This window comes from Phaseolus vulgaris, chromosome 10 (assembly GCF_051622355.1).
Source record: "Phaseolus vulgaris cultivar YP4 chromosome 10, ASM5162235v1, whole genome shotgun sequence".
Classification (NCBI taxonomy): Eukaryota; Viridiplantae; Streptophyta; class Magnoliopsida; order Fabales; family Fabaceae; genus Phaseolus; species Phaseolus vulgaris.
In genome coordinates this window covers 31,564,219-31,581,922 of record NC_143507.1, presented here as the reverse complement: position 1 = coordinate 31,581,922, position 17,704 = coordinate 31,564,219, and the positions used below count along the sequence as shown (strand labels likewise).

Here is a 17,704-nt window from a genome sequence, read left to right as displayed (position 1 = left end):
GGCCTATCCTATTAAAAAATCTTTCATACAATTGGGTTGCTTTTTGGATCTTGTGCTTGTGTATGAACCCATTCTAACATAAACCTACAATGCGTTGCATATTTAATTAATTAATTTTAGCAAAAGAACATGCATGCATGGCCATGGAGAAGCAAAAAGCGATAAGTATAATGCAGAAATCGAAGTTGAACCATGCGATGGCTAGAGAGTGTTCCTTATAATTTCAACATGACCCTTTTTACCTTTCTCTATATAAAGACACAAGATTAAGACATAAAACACATTCCACTTCCATTCAATCAATTGATCCTTCTCTCACATATTAATCATTCATTTAGTTTTTAAAGTTATTGCTAGACACATAGCAGGTTAACCAGAAGCCATGGCATGTTTTTGCTTGCTCCTACCACTGTTCATTGCTTTCCAACTATTATCTTTCGTTTCATGTTATTCGTTAAACTTTGGTGCCACCAAACTCCAAACCCTCAACCATGTGAGTATTTATTGACCAATGACCCCACGTATCAATACATACCCATCAAATAGAAATCTAATTTCTTCGAGCCTTCGTTGAAACTTGCTCAATAACGGGATCTCAAAGGCCATGGAAACACCCTCTCACTTGGTTCAAAAAGTGCGGAAACCCTCGTGAAACAACTGCTTGGGCTAATTGTGTTGAGCTTTATGAGCAAACCATTCGTAAACTCAATGAAACCTTAGACCCTAACATCGACTACTCCCAAGTTGATGCTCAAGCCTGGCTCAGCACAACTCTCACTAACCTTGAGGCATGCAAAGCTGGGTTCTACGACCTTGGGGTTCAAGACTATGTTCTTCCTTTCATGTCCAACAATGTTACCAAGTTATTGAGCAGCACTTTGGCTCTAAACAAAGTTCAATATGAAGAACCAATTTACAAAGATGGATTTCCAACATGGGTCAAGCCAAGTGATAGGAAGTGTAGTCAATGAAGCTTCAAAATTACGAACAAAATCGATTTCTCGATGCGTGAGTAATCACTGTCCGTAAGGACTTATCCGCGGTGTATTACGCAAGTCCCCAAGAATACAACAAAAACTTCCCGGAAATGTCCGAGGATTAGAACTAGCAAGTTACTCTTAAAAGAGTAATAATCCAATAACCCAGAAATATTATAATAAAGTAAAATATTAAATGATGAGAGAGAAAGAGAAAAAAGATGAAAAAGTGAGAGGAAGAAGATGGTGCACGGTGTGCTTGATGAGAGGAAGAAGATGGTGAACTGAGAGATGTGATTTTTGAAGCAAAGGGTTGTGGTATTTATAGATGGATAAAATAACTGCATCCCACTAAGTGAGCAAAACTGCTTCCCTGGGTCAAGGCGGTTCCGAGTTGTTGCGGAGAAGAAGATTGCATCTTCTCGGAGATTGCAGAGCATATCTAGATCTGTTGAGAGCACGCACGTTCTGAGTGACTCATTCAAGGTAGGAACCGTTGTTGGAGGTCCCCTTAGGTTGCAGAACGTTGGGACTCTATCCCACGTTCAACCTCTGCGAACGAGGGTTTCGAACGTTGGTCCTCTACGAGCGAGGGTTTCGGAGGTGTGTGTGCACACTCTGTTTTCTGTTTCTGCACACACTCTGTGTTTACGTTTTCTATTTTGCAATATCATAGGTTCTGTTTTACAACAATCTCCCACATATTGCAAAAGATAAAACATAGAGATAAAGAAAGAAAATAAGATTTTGGGTTCATCTAAGATGTAATGCATCAGAGCTGGTATAACAAGCTATATGAACCAGTTTTAGATTGATGAACTTAACACATAGTGTATTTGGTATAGCAATCTATATGAATCAAGACACTTAGTATGTGTTAGAGGTTTATCAATCACAATACACCCCCATATTACTTGTAGTTATTGTTATGTTGCACTTACTAGGCCATGCGCGTGCCCGATATTCATGAGTGCTATAGAGATCTTGCCAATATCTCATGCAAGCGGCCCCCACTTGACACTCATAAAAGTGATTTCATCAAGTGTATGTTGCAAATCATACACCATCCATGAGGGATATGAAAAACATTAAAACTTTGTAAATTGTTAAAACTCTTTTACCTTAGATTTTTAACTATAAAGTTTATCCTCTCGATAATGCAGTATCTAGCACTTTCTCACACACCATAGGAATGGACAAAATTGATTTTAAATCAATATTAGTGCTAGCATAACTAACAAGTGACTTGTTTTTACCCATATGAACCATATTCATGAGATCTCCAATCACAAAGGTTGAGTTTCCATCACTTGTTTATTTGCAAGTGGCTTAAGTCCCATTGCCCTCGATGTTTTTAGAATCATTTTTCTCCCTAGGGGTTTTGTCAGAGGATCTGTCAAATTCCGTTCTGACTTGACATAGTCAATAGAAATCGTTCCACTTTTTAGAAACTGTTTCACCACATTTTGTCTCAATTGTATATGTCTATTCTTTCCATTATAACTTTTATTTTTAGCTATAGCTATTGCCGATTGGCAATCACAATGCATTGATACATATGAGGTTGGTTTCATGCCTAACATAATGTTTGGTAAGAAGTTTTTTAACCACTCAACTTCACTACCAGCCATCTCGAGAGCAACAAACTCAGATTCCATTGTTGATCTTGCAATAATAGTTTGCCTGGATGATCTCCATGTAACTACACCATCCCCAAGTGTAAATACATAATCACTAGTGGACTTTGTCTCATCTAAATCAAAGATCCAATTTGCATCACTGTACCTTTCTAACATAACGGGAAATCCACTATATTCAATGACATAATCCATTGTACCTCTCAAGTATTTCATGAGTGTCGCAAGCGCATCCCAATGATCCTAACTAGGATATTGAGTGTGTCTACTCAGTCTATCTATTTTATAAGCAATATCTGTTCTAGAAAAGCTCATTAAATGCAATAAGCTCCCAATTATCTGGGCATACCGAGTTTGAGAAATAAATTCTTCTATCTTCTTCTTTAATTTAGAGTTAGCATCATAAGGGGTGTTCACTAACTTAAAGTCATAGTAACCAAACTTCTTAAGTTTCCCGATGTATTTTTCTTGGGATAGTAATATACTACCACCCTTCCTTATAATTTTAACTCATATAATACACTTGCTTCACCCATGTCTTTCATCTTAAACTTAGATTCAAGAAACAATTTTGTTTTAAAAACAATATCATTACATGTACAAAAAATTAGCATGTCATCCACATACAAACATATAATGACACATTCACCATTTTCAGATCTAGAATACAAACATTTATCAACATCATTGGTAGAAAAACTTGCACAATGTAAAACATTATCAAGTTTTGCATCCCAATTTTTTGGTGCTTGTTTCAAACCATACAAAGATTTTAAAAGTTTGCATACTTTTTCTTTTTGATCTGGAGCTACACATCCTTCAGATTTAGTCATATAAATTTCCTCTTCTAGTTCACCATTCAAAAAAGGTTATTTTAACATCCATTTGGTGAATTACTAACTTATGGATAGATGCTAGGGCTAGCAACACACGGATAGAGGAAATCCTAGTAATAGGGGCAAAAGTATCAAAGTAATCTATGTTATGTTTTTGAGTAAAACCTTTAGTAACTAATCTTGCCTTATATTTCTCTATGGATCCATCAGGATGGTACTTCTTCCTAAAGAACCACTTACAACCAATGAGTTTTGCTCCTTTAGGAAAATCTACTAAGATTTCCCAAGGCGTGAGTAATCATTGTCCGTAAGGACTTACCCACGGTGTATTGCACAAGTCCCCCAGGATATAACAAGAACTTCCCAGAAATGTTCGAGGATCAAAACTAGCAAGTTACTCTTAAAAGAGTAATAATCCAGTAACCCAAAAATATTATAATAAAGTAAAATATTAAATGATGAGAGAGAAAGAGAAAAAAGATATAAAAGTGAGAGGAGGAAGATGGTGCACGGTGAGCGCGGTGAGAGGAAGAAGGTGGTGAACTGAGAGATGTGATTTCTGAAGCAAAGGGTTGCGGTATTTATAGATGGAGAAAATAACCGCATCTCACTACATGAGCAAAATTGCTTCCCACGGTTAAGGCGGTTCCCAACTGTTGCGGAGAAGAAGACTGCATCTTCCCGGAGAGTGTGGAGCAGATCTAGATCTGTTGAGAGCACGCATATTTTGAGTGACTCATTTAAGGCAGGAACCATTGTTAGAGGTCCTCTTAGGTTGCAGAACGTTGGGACTCTATCCCATGTTCAACCTCTGCAAACGAGGGTTTCGAACATTGGTCCCCTACGAACGAAGGTTTCGGAGGTGTGTGCACACACTCTGTTTTCCGTTTCTACACACACTCTGTTTTTACGTTTTCTGTTTTGCAATATCATAGATTCTATTTTACAACAGTAAGTTGTTGCAAGCTTCTTCTCCAGCTTCTAAGTAGTGGTGGCCAAAGATGGGTCTGCAAAGTACACAATAGTGAGTGCAGCCATAAATGCTGCACCAAAGAGTAGCAGCGGAATGTATGTGATATATGTGAAGAGTGGAGTATATAATGAACAAGTTGAGATAAAAGCAAAGAATATAATGTTGGTGGGAGATGGTATTGGAAAGACCATAATCATAGGTAGCAAAAGTGTTGGAGGGGGCATCACAACCTTTCGTTCAGCTACTGTTGGTAAGCTAAAACAACATTTTTCCATTTTCCTTAGTTATTCATCTTGTTCACCAATTTCTTATTGATGAAAAAGAAAATAAAAAATGATTTATTCAAGGATTGAGAATTTAATAGCATGTTTAACCTTTTCAGTTGTTCTTGGAGATGGATTTGTAGCTCAAGCCATCACGTTTAGAAATACTGCTGGTGCAGAAAATCACCAAGTTGTTGCACTGTGTTCTGGATCAGACTTATCAGTGTTTTACAAATGTAGTTTTGAAGGTTACCAAGACACACTATACGTCCACTATGATAGAAATTTCTATAGAGAATGTGACATATATGGCACAATTGACTTCATCTTTGGCAATGTTGTTGTGGTGTTCAAAACTGTAACCTATATGCAAGAAACCCTCCAAACAAAGTCAACTCAATCACTTCTCAAGGAAGAACCGATCCAAACCAAAACACTGGCATTTCCATTCACAATTCTAAAGTACAGCTGCCTCAGATTTGTAACCAGTCCAAAACTCAGTTAAGACTTATCTTGGAAGACCATGGAAGCAATATTCTAGAACAGTTTTCATGAAGACTTATCTTGATGGCTTGATTAATCCAGCGGGTTGGTTAGAATGGAGTGGTGACTTGCATTGAACACATTATATTATGGAGAGTACATGAACACTGATCCAGGTTCTTCTACCGCTAGAAGAGTTAAATGGAAAGTCTTTCGTGTGATGACTATGGCTTCCGAGGCTTCAAAGTTTATCGTTGCTAATTTTATTACTGGAAACACATGGTTACCTTCCACCATAGTTCCTTTTATCTCTCCTCTTTAAACAAGTTTTTTTTATCAACAAAGAATAAATAAAATAAAATGAGACACTTCAGGGTTGTCCCAACTCTTATACAAAAACTGTCCAAAGCCAATCAGCTCAACACATGACCAGTAAACAATCTACAAACTCTACCACCTCCAAACCAAACCTAAAAAAAAAGGAATGGCAACCCACATAAAAAAATAAAACCCTACTACCATAATCAGACTCTAACAACCAGTCTTTAACCTAAACAATACACACAAAAAACCCTACTACAACCAAAAGTCTACAAACACGATTAAGAAACAGAAAACAAATACAGAACAAAATCCCATTCCCACATCCAGACCCATGAAACCATGCCAAAAGAAATCGCTCTCTTCAGAATCTAAAGGACCCATACTTACCTGCTGACAAGCTCCAAAGTCGTAACACCTGCTCAATACCCATCACAAGGAACAAAAAACAAAGGTTGAAGCTTACCTTCAATCCACTAGAAACTAACTCACCACCTGCAACCGAAAACAAAACTGTGGTTGGCCAAAAACCAGTGTTAGTAGTACCCAAACCAATAACAAGAGGTAACATAGTACAATCAGCTTACCTACCAACCCACGAAAAAAATCCCCTCGCCAGCACCATCTAGCAACGTCCTAACTAAGTAATTGACTTCAATCAAGCCTTTGGGTCCAAGCACCATTGGGCGCAAGTGAACGAAGTACCTTGTACTTTACTCGTGATCCATTTCCACGCATTGAGTTGGGCCAAAGAAATTTTTTTAGAAAAGTCCACATGCCCAACACAAATAGAACTTAGTGAAATGGGATCTAGCATCCCAATGGTAGACAAAATCCATCCCAATCCACTTGCTACACAAGCACCAGACCCTCCAAGCTACCATACATGAGAAAAAAACATGACTCTCAAATTCTTCTTCTAACCCGCACAGGACACACGAGTTACTTTCCACAGGGATCCTCGACTTTCCAAATTCACACGTGTCGGTAACCTATCCACCAGAACTCTCCAAGATGTAGTCATTAAAGATGGTAGCACCTTTATGCTCTAGAAGGCCTCATACATAGCGCTATAAGTGCGCACTTCTGACATACATAAACAGTTGTATGTCGAGATGACCGTAAAAACACTTTCCTCATCCGCCTTCCATACCCACTGATCCACTAAACCTATTGAAAGAGTTTTACCCTATACCAAAGACATGAGACGAAGAACCTCACCATCTTCCTAATCAAACAGGGCACACCTCCAATCCACCTTCCATGACCACTTATCGCTAATCCAAACACTAGAATGTGACACATAGGCACTTTTTTCCATAGATAACGAATAAAGCCTTGAAAACCTTGAACACAACACCTCACTCCCAATCCAAAAATTATCCCAAAATTTAATACGTTTCCCATTCCCAAGCCTCCAAGTGACATTATCTTCAAAATGAAACCCTCATTCCTCCGACGCCCAAACCTTCTTCAAATCTTTCCACTAGATGGAATCCTTATGGTTGCTACCATCTTGACGAAGTACTCTCCAATCGCCATACTTAGATTCAATAATCTCTTTCCACATGCCACCCTCCACTAACTGTAATCGTCAAATCCATTTCCCTAACAGCGCACTGTTTAACAACCTCAAATATTTTACACGCAAACCACCTTCCTCTAAGGGCTTGAAAACTTTCTCCCATGCCACCCAAGCAATTTTCTTACCATCCTTCCCCCAATCCCATAGGAAATTCCTCTGAATTTTCTTGATGGAAAGAACCACAGACATTAGCATCTTGAAAAAAGACATGTAAAAGAGTGGAATAGACGAAATGACTGATCTCAGCAAGAAAACTCTACCAGCCATAGACAATAACTTCTCCTTCCATCTATCCAATCTATGGCGAATCTTTGTGACCACTTTATCCCAGAACCCAACTCTCTAATGATCACCTCCCACCTCCATACCCAGATACTTAAAATGGGCACTCATAATTTTACAATTTAGCACAGTCAAATACAATCTCAATTGATCCTGGTCTATGTCCATCCCGCCAAGCTTGATTCTGGTCTAAACCCTAAACAAGTAGTGTTTGTTATTTGTTGATTGTTTTACTGGTTTCATTTCTTTCATTTGTTGTGATTGTTAAGTAATCTTGTCTTAGCTTGCTGATACAATTGGAAACTAGATTCAATTCATAAATAGATTTGTATTTTGAAAGATTACATGTTCCTCAATTGTAAGAACTTTCCTTTTCAATAGAACAATTATACGAAGTTATGATATCTACTCTTAAAATTTCTTTTTTGCATCATCATACATTCTCTTTTTATAGCCTATGATAGAATTGACTATAACAGGTTATTAAATGATATATTGACGGATTTTTATGGTGAAATAATTATGAAAATTGTAAAATTTTAAAAAACTAATAAAATAGATAAGTCGTGTGAATGTATATAATATTAGTTGAGATTTGATTATACTAAAATTGTGGTAATGAATTCTTCATATCTTGTATCTATTTTATTACTTTTTAAGAAAATTATCTATTTATGTTAAATTTCATATTTCTAATAAAAATATTGATATATTAAATATTTCATTTAGATATAGAAATGGATAATAACTTTTTTTAACTTATTGATATTATTATAACTAGCGGAAACACAGGTGCTTGAGCAATGAAACTTTCAAGATGCATGCCATGTTATTTTACACCATCAATGACTTTCTGACATATGGTAACTTATCAGGGTATAGTGTTAAGGGTCATAAAGCATGTCCAATATGTGAAGAAGACATCGCTTCTCAACAATTAAAACATAATATAAAATTTGATTTTGTGAATTTATTTATTTTTCTGGCTAGGTTATAATTGAAGAGGTCAATTTAGATGGAAATTAGCATTAAATAGATTGTACTAAAAAAAAACCATATACAACGGCGGCTATATACCATAGTCGCATTCTTAAATCCAACACAAAGATTTATAAATGTGACTATTGGTAAATAGCTGCATTCGTAAATGCATTACTCATCCCTCTTAAAAATCATTCAGAAACATATAAGAATGCGGCTATTTATCATAACCACATTTATAAATCGCATTTACGAATGTGGCTAAATAGCCACCTTCTAATATATTATATGTTGAATTTAAGAATACGTGTACATCAAATGCGACTATAAAGTTGCCGTTTTAAATTGAAAATAGCCATCGTTTTAACCTTTCAGCACCAATGTTTATTTATTTATTTATTATTTTGTTGATAAAAAATATAAATTCTAAATTTTTAGATTATTATTCTTAAAATTATTTTATATATTTTTATTTTATATTCACTAATAGATGGAGCGATTTTAATGGTTTGTTGAAAATGTGTGATAAATAGTTAAAACTTGATCAAGATATAAATAACACAACATCAAAGATGCACATAAGCTAGGAGTTGCAAAGATGAGAAACTTGTAAATATCTTTTATTTGAACCTATCAATATTCTTATAAACAAAAGACTAATGAAGAACTTCTACAATGTTTAACAAACACAATAGATTTAGGATTTAGAATTCCAACAGAGACTTACTCTCACTAGAAAATTGTTCTCTAGTGAAAATATGAGTGACTAATTTCACCTTTTTGTTAGGTTATAAGTAATCTAAAGAGTTTATTTTAACTTTATCAAAGATTTATTTTAATTATATTATTCCTTAATATTTTAAATGTTTGTACTTGTTTGTTATTTTTTACTTGATTGATTGGGATTTGATTGTTTTTAATAAAAAAATCAATAAATTTGGAATACAATAGTTACTTTAACACTTAAAAAAAACAAATACAAATGTTGTTCTATTGTGTAGGCTTATTGGTCATTACCTTTTGTCATGATAAAAATATGGCTCATGTTCTAAATCCCACGCCAAAAACCTAGCCAAACCTATATTATTACTACAACCTTATACTTTAATATATTTGAATTATAAGTTGAATTATATATTGTATCTTTTACAAATATTACTAAGTATTTTACAAATATTACTAATATTACTAAGTATGAAGTAAACTTTGTTTCTTACCAGAAAACCAACAGTTACACAAATAGCATATTGTCTTTCCAATATTTTATATTTCAACTAATTCCACAGTTGAGATTGAAATAGTTTGTTATTGTTGGAAATTCAAGCATTATGTTTTCTTGCACATTAAACAATTCCTAGACTAGCAATATATGCAACTTTATCTTTAATGTTTACAAACAAACTATGAATTCATTCATATATGAGTTCATTGAATATGACCTCATGACTAACCACTAATTTTGTGATTAGGATTTGATTGATATTGGGAAATGATTATGGTTAAGAATACAAAGTTAAAATTAATGCATGAAATATATTAATTTTAATTAGACATTTTTAAAGCTTTTAATGTATGAAGATAAATTTATTTTTAAGTAATTTACATAAGAGGAAATTTTGTGAAACTTAGCATACATCATCTTATGATAGTTTAGTACATTATAACTATTTAAACAATCATTTTAACTTGGAGTTTGATTTCTTTATCTTTGACTTTCATATATATTTTGATTTTTATCTTTTTGTTACTTTATCATTATCTATTATTTCCATTTTTTTTTACTATTTTTTATTTAGTAAAAATTATTTAGTTCCTTTTATATATATATATATATATATATATATAATATTACGTGTCTTCCCAAGCCTTTGGTTATACTTTTATTGTGAAATTTTGTTGCTCCAAGTTGGAATAAATGCTGACATACTTTTAATAAAGCCTCGAGGTACCAAAATTTGGCAACCCATCAATTTGTTTATTTAACTGTTTGTGATTGGTGACGCAAACGATGACGTATAATGCATGGAAAATATATATTTCTATTTAATTTTCCATAAAACTACTATTTTCCTTGCATTTTTAATCACATTAAAAAAAACTGATTTGGTTGGGATTTCTCTTTCGAAGTTGGACTCCATGAACAAGCTTGCAAGGATGAATCCATTCTTAATAAATTTCCAGAACTGATCCATATTTTATTTTATTTTTAATCAATAATACATCTTGTGGATAATAATTTAAATGTTTATTGTCATCATGAACGAATCTTAATTTTCTGTGTATATATGGTTTTTTAATACATATATATGTGCATCCGTGACTTTTGAAGTTATTCAATCTATTTTGTTGGCTTAGTTTATTCCCCTATGTTTGAGTTTGTAGTTATTTGATAAAAGAATATACAAGTTGTGGTAATCACATGATTAAACAATTAATGTCATAATTATAACTCCAAAATTATGTATGTAATAACTGTACTGGGTTTTTTTATAGTTAATAATTGTATTAGTAATAACTCAATATGAAAGTTGATACACTAATTACATTGAAAAATTATTTTCTCGAAGAAGAGGGTGAAGAGATGTACATGACTTAAAGATACTCATTAAGATTAAATGTATAGGTTTGAAAGAAAATATTGTAGTTTTCCAAATAGTAATTAATTAAATTGAAACTTATATACGTTGCACTTTTCTTATTTAAAACACATTTTAGAAAATTGTTTTATTGTTTGTTGAAGGAGTGTTGTAATTTTATTTTTTAAACAGTAAATAAAAAATAAATAAACGAGAGTATTTAATACATACTACAATCCTTATCCAAAAACTACTTAATGTAATATATATATTCCCCATATAAACTTACATCATTCAAAATTTTATGATTTCAAAACATAAAACAGATTCAACAAAACTTAATATAAACAAACGTAAATACCGATCAAAACTATAAAAAAAAAAAAAAACATGTTCACTAAGCCAAAAGAAATTAACATCTCTAATAATAAGTCATAAACTTTAACATTAGTTAACTTTATTAATTTGTTGTTACACATAAACTCTCTTTTATCTTTCCTTTATTATTAATGTCCTAATCTCACATCACTACAAGAAAATCATGAAATAGAAACCAATTTTTAGAGATCAAAATAATTAGTTGCGCAATAATAACTAAATTAAAGATCATTTTAAAAACTAAAAAAAAAAAATTCTAAATTAGTTTCTATTATTGTTAAATAGTTTATAAATTGGTATCTAATTAGCAACCAGGTTTTTGCTACCAAATTTAGAAACTAAATAATTGGTAGTTAAAACCTTGGTTGCTAATTGGATACCAATTTAGAAACTATTTAACAATAATAGAAACTAATTAGAAATCAAAGTTTTTTTAGTTTTTAAAATGGTATCTAATTGAGTTACTATTGCAACTAATTATTTTGGTCTCTAAAAATTGGTTTCTTTTTTCGGCTCTAAAACAATTGAAGTTCCATGACAACCGTAATTTGCAAGTGTATTTGATTTCATTGTAAGAGGCTTTCCTCCCTAGTTTTTATGTTTTCTAAAAAAAAAAAACATGTACTAACTTTTGTAAACTATACTTATTTGTTAAAACATTATTTTTGGTATCTTTTTCTTCTTTTAATAGTATATAATTAGTAATAGAATTATATTGACTAAATGGAAAAAAAGGGTTATTGTTTTCAATTATCAAAATTTCAATATTATTTCCCTAATTAATTGTATGTAACTATATATATAGATATATACCGTGTTTTAAATGTTCATAACCAAATTTAGGAGTGAAATTAGTCTTAAAGAAAACAAAACTTACTAAGGATAATTGTGGAACCTCCTTCAATGAATCAACTACATATAATTATTAATCTCTATACATTCATATCACTTTTTTTACATTGCATACTAAAGTTTTAATGACAAGTATAAGACAAAATGACAAGTTGAACTTATAGTTTTAATGTAACCATTGGAACGTGTACTAAATCAATTATTTTCGTGGTGCTCCATGTTCATGGATTTGAATTGAAGTAGTGCCCTTCAAGAGCACCCCTAAAAACCTGTTTAGGTGGAATAAAAGGAAAATCTAGAAGTCATCTTAACTTATGTTTTTCATGTTAATCAACATGATTTTAACGAAGTCTTATATTTTTGAAGAGACATGGAGTTTCAAAATGAAGAATGATAAACCTTTGTAAGGATGAATCCAAATGAAAGAGTTATCATGAAGCTGTTTTTCTGTGGTTTTTCTAATAGTTGTATGTAATCTAGTTTGGTTTTTTTGTAGGGTCTGTTTACTTATATCATTCGGTGAATGATCTTTTTATAAAAAAAAAAATTAAATATAGGTGAGAGGTTATAGGTGACTTTATTATAAAAGTTGAAGCATTTCTAAAAAAAATAGTTTTTTTTAATTTAATTCATTTTTAACTGATAAAAAAAAATGATCAGATTGAGTTCGGCAAAGTATGAGTAATACGTATTGTTACTTATCCTATTTAAAATAATTTGTCTTATTATTTGTTACGTGTTTACATAAAAATATTTTAGGTTTTTTTTATTCACTACAACAAAAATTAGTTTTAATGACAAAAGATTAATGATAAATATAAGATTTGTCACTATTTATATATATTATTTGTGATTATTTTTTTTTATTGTCACTAATATTGTGTATAATAGTGACAAAACAAAAAAATATCACAATAAATATATTAAAATTAGTGATAAAGATCAAATTTGTCACTATTTATCTATTATTTGTGACTACTCATTTTATTTGTCACAGATGTTATTTATAATAGTGACAAAATTAAGAAATATCACAATAACTATATTAAAAGGTCAAGAACACATCATAAATAAAATATATAATATTTTTTTATAATAAGAATATAATTAATATAAATTTATTAAATATTTATAAATTAATAGTTATTTTTATCAATGATAAATTATTAATTATTGGTCTCTTATAATATGTCTAACATTATTTTCATTTTATGATAATATAATTAATAGTGATAAGTATAAAAATTATGACTATTTTTTTAATTTGTCACAAAAAGTTAAAAAATAATTGTTTTACTTTAGATTTGAACTCAAAAACCCTTGAAAGAAAAAAATTCATTATTTTCACTATACCACTTTATAATTATCACAATGTTTATATCAATAATATGTCATAAATTCATTGTTACGAAAAAAACTATTAAATTTATGTTATTTTATATTTAAATGTATGATCTTATTTTTCATAAGTCAATATTATTTTTATTTTGTGATAATGCAATTAATAGTGTTATATATAAAATTTGTCACTATTTGTATATTAGTTGTGATTAAATTTTAAATTGTAACTATTTGTATATTAGTTGTTACTATATTTTAAGTTGTTACTATTTGTATATTACTTGTGACTATATTTAAAGTTATCACTATTTGTATATTACTTGTGACTATTTTTAAGTTGTCACTAAATTTTTATTAAAAATAAAAAATATACATGTTATAAATAATTATTTATTAATGTAAAATACCATATGATAAATTTATTTTTCTTTCAATAAAAATATAATTAATAAAAAATTTATTGAACTTTTATAAATTAATAATGATTATTTAATATAAAATATCATATAATACCAACTTCATTATTATTATATCACTAGTAATTGTGAAAAAATATTAAATTTTGTCTATTTTAAATTTGAACCCATAATCTTTTATTAAAGAGACAATTTTACCTTCATTGTGTCACTTTACAATTACAATACTTCATTTGACACAATAGGTCGGTCACTAAGATCGAGTGACTGACTCGTCTAGCACCGACCGATACATTAACAATTTAAGAAATTATACAACTAATGTGTTAAAGTGAAAAAGAAAACATATAATCAGAATTCATAAAATTATAGAATAAATAATTAAAAGTACATAATTCATCGTTCAACAATTTTTTTTTATCTTTTCTTTTCAATTTAACACTATTTTTATTTGACTATGTTCTTCTTTTTTCTTCATACTTTATAAATGATATAGACTTGTACTATTTATTCAAATTTTATTTCTTTCTAAAAATAAATATAATTATAAAATATAAATGATTAAGTACAAAGTTTGTTATTATGTATAAATGCATAAATATAGAGGATAATGAATCAATCTCTATTTGTAGGCTTTTAGTTATAACTGGTTAAAATATTCAAAAATAAGTTTGAAACTTATAATTTAGTTAGTTATAACTAAATCAGTTATCATGTATTGTTCTCTACACATGTTGAAAGATATAAGTTATAACTAAATCAGTTATCATGTATTGTTCTCCACATATGTTGAAATAAGGTATATTTTCAAATATCTCAAGTTAAGATACGAATAAGATGTTAGTATTTAGGCTTATTATGAGAAAAAGGCAATTATTCTCTTTGAAATTAAGTTTATCAATGTTGTCAATGTTGTCTTACAAAAATATGCAGTGAAGTTTGTAATTAACATCATAATATATAATATACAATTAAAATTATTATTTTATTGTGGACCTTATAATATATTTAAATAAATAATAAAATATAAATATAATTATATTTAAGTTAATATATAATCAATGCTTATTGTTAAATAAAATAAGATAATTAAATAATATGGATCCATCACATATGTAACTCTAGGATTACACCTCTCCTCAATATTACTAAAAAACTCATGTTTGTATGTTTGTGAATATCTAAAATTGAAGCCGTTGTTTTCGTGAGATGTCTAATATGAATAATAATAATATTAATGAAATTAATAATATAAATGATATTAAATGTATGAATATTATTAGTAATTTTTATATTATTAATTATATTAATATTGATAATCATACTAATAAGTATAACAATAATTATAACATAACATTTAGTGATAGTGATGAATATGCATATCACTAAAACTATAATTTCTTATAGTGATTGTAATGCAGGTATTCAATAATACTATTTTTAAAAAAGTCAACTAAAACTTTTTAAAATTATTTTTTTAATTATAACCTCAAATGAACATTTGATTTTAAAGTATAATCTAAATAAAATTATATAATAAAATATTAGTACAAATAAATTTAATTTTTATAAAAAGAAAATTCAAATAAGTTATACTACAAAGTATAAATTTGAAAAATTAACCTCTTTAAAAGCAACTTTAATTTTAAAAGTCTAAAAATAAGAAATATAATTCTATAAAATCAAATTCTAGGAATTTTTTAATTGTTAATGTTTCTTTGCTTAGGAGTGTATGAATAGAGGAATTTATGAAAAATCAATATAAAAGTCTTGCTTAAACAGCAAGGGATGTGGACATCACTTTCTGGAAGCACTTCGAACATAAAGAGATGCATATTCTGAAGTATATGAAAGAAAAAACTCATTGAATATATATATATATATATATATATATATATATATATATATATTTTATCAAGTAAGGTTTTTAATAAAGTTGTGGAGTAGAAGATCTTAATAGCCCTGTAATTGAAGTTGGAGAAGTTTTTCATGATAATGTCAATTTGCAACAAGCTTATATTGAAGAGAATGTTGTTAGAACTTCGTATGAAGGAGGATATGACACTCAATACTCGTCTTGGTGAGTTCAATTCAATCTTGATGGAGCTTTGAGACATTGAGATCAAGGTAGATGATGAAGACACAATGATGATTTTGTTAGACTCTCTCTTGCATCTTACGAGAAGTTTGTAAGTTCTTTAAGTGTAGAGAAAGATTGCATAATACTTGAGGATGTTAAGTATAGCCACTACGAAAAGGAACTTTTCCTTAAAGCATCTAAGAGTGTAGATGATGCATGATATTATGGGTTAATGGTCTTTAAGACATACAAAAATTTCAAGAGGTTGAAGAAGACAAAGCTTGATCTTAAAGATATTTGAAAATATTGCAAACAACTGAAACATTGGCAATGAGATTTGTCCAAGATTGGAAAATAGGATCAATTGGCAGTTATTGCTTAGAAATTGTAGTCATATGGTGATATGGTGTTGGATATTCTCGTTAACCAATATGATGTGATTTTGATGAGCAATAATGCTTGCAAGACGGTTGAAAATATGCTTTGCATGGTAAGGATGCATGATGATATCATTCATACGTTGACAAACAATACGTATGTTTTGGATCTAAAGAAAAGCCTTATATGAAGGTCCTCCCTCCAAGAATATGGAGTAGGAATGACAAGGCATTCACACTACAACATGTTCAAAGGTTTGTGCAGATGGGGTGAAGCAACGAATGAATGGGGAATCGTCAGACTCACTCATAACAACAAGGTCTTCACTCGATGTGGAACAAGGATAACTAGCTATGAGAGGTTGCACAATGTATTGCGTAGGTAGGTGTATGGTAGTTGTTGTAGCATTGTATTGTTGTGGTGCAAAGAAAAATCTAAAGAGAATATTTAAGCAAAGAGAGGGAAATGAGCAATAACACTTTAAAAGGGTTTAAAATGCCTTTTTTACATTTGTTGTATTTGAACTAAGATAAAATAGGTATTTTACGTCAGTTATGTTGTCACCTAATGTAAAAGAGCTTTTTGACATCTTTTCAAATACAACAAATGTAAAAAAAATTGTTTAAATTTCAATTTTTCTACAACACAATTTTTAAGTTATTTTCCACATCTTGTTCAAATGAGGTCTACTAGAGGACTAAAAGGTGATTTTTTTTTCGTTTTGTGAACATTGTGTGTTTAAAAATCATCACATGCATCACTTTCGTATAGGGTTGCACAAGGCAAAGGCCATCTTGGAAGTTTCATCATTTTAAAAATCCATCATTGGGAGATGTGAGCTACTTTCTCTAAATCATCAATGATTAATCAAGGTTCACATGAAAATTCATAATAAAGCAATAATTAGAGCTCTACAAGAAGTTTAAGCATTTGGCATTCCCAATGCTTAACCAAATCAAGAAAATGGTCAAGCGTCTAAAGGCTAACAATTTGAAATTCTATTTTATGAAGTTTAATGACTACTGTAGATGATGAAAACCCATTTAAGAGATTGTAGTCAAGAATAAAGAGGTCACAGAGTTAGAGACTTGATCAAGAGTTTACTAGGACTTTGGGCCTAATTGGGCTTGTTTGGGCCTTCTATAAGGCATTTGAGCCCAAGTTCAACTTAGAAGAAGATCAATCTATAAGATGTTTTAAGCATCAAGAGTACAAGACCACTATTTGTAAAAATAGTATAGAGTAGTTTATAATTTATTTTGACTGACCCTTGTATTTTAGGCTAAGTAGAATAAGATTTTTGGACATTGTATTATTAGCTTGGGAGACCATGAATGAGTATTGA

At 30.3% G+C, this 17,704-nt stretch overlaps 1 pseudogene; it reads left to right on the top strand.

Moving 5' to 3' along the window:
- The first annotated feature begins 382 nt into the window (after positions 1-382).
- LOC137815161 (pectinesterase 2-like) lies at positions 383-5,491 on the top strand (annotated as a pseudogene).
- The last annotated feature ends 12,213 nt before the right edge of the window (positions 5,492-17,704 follow it).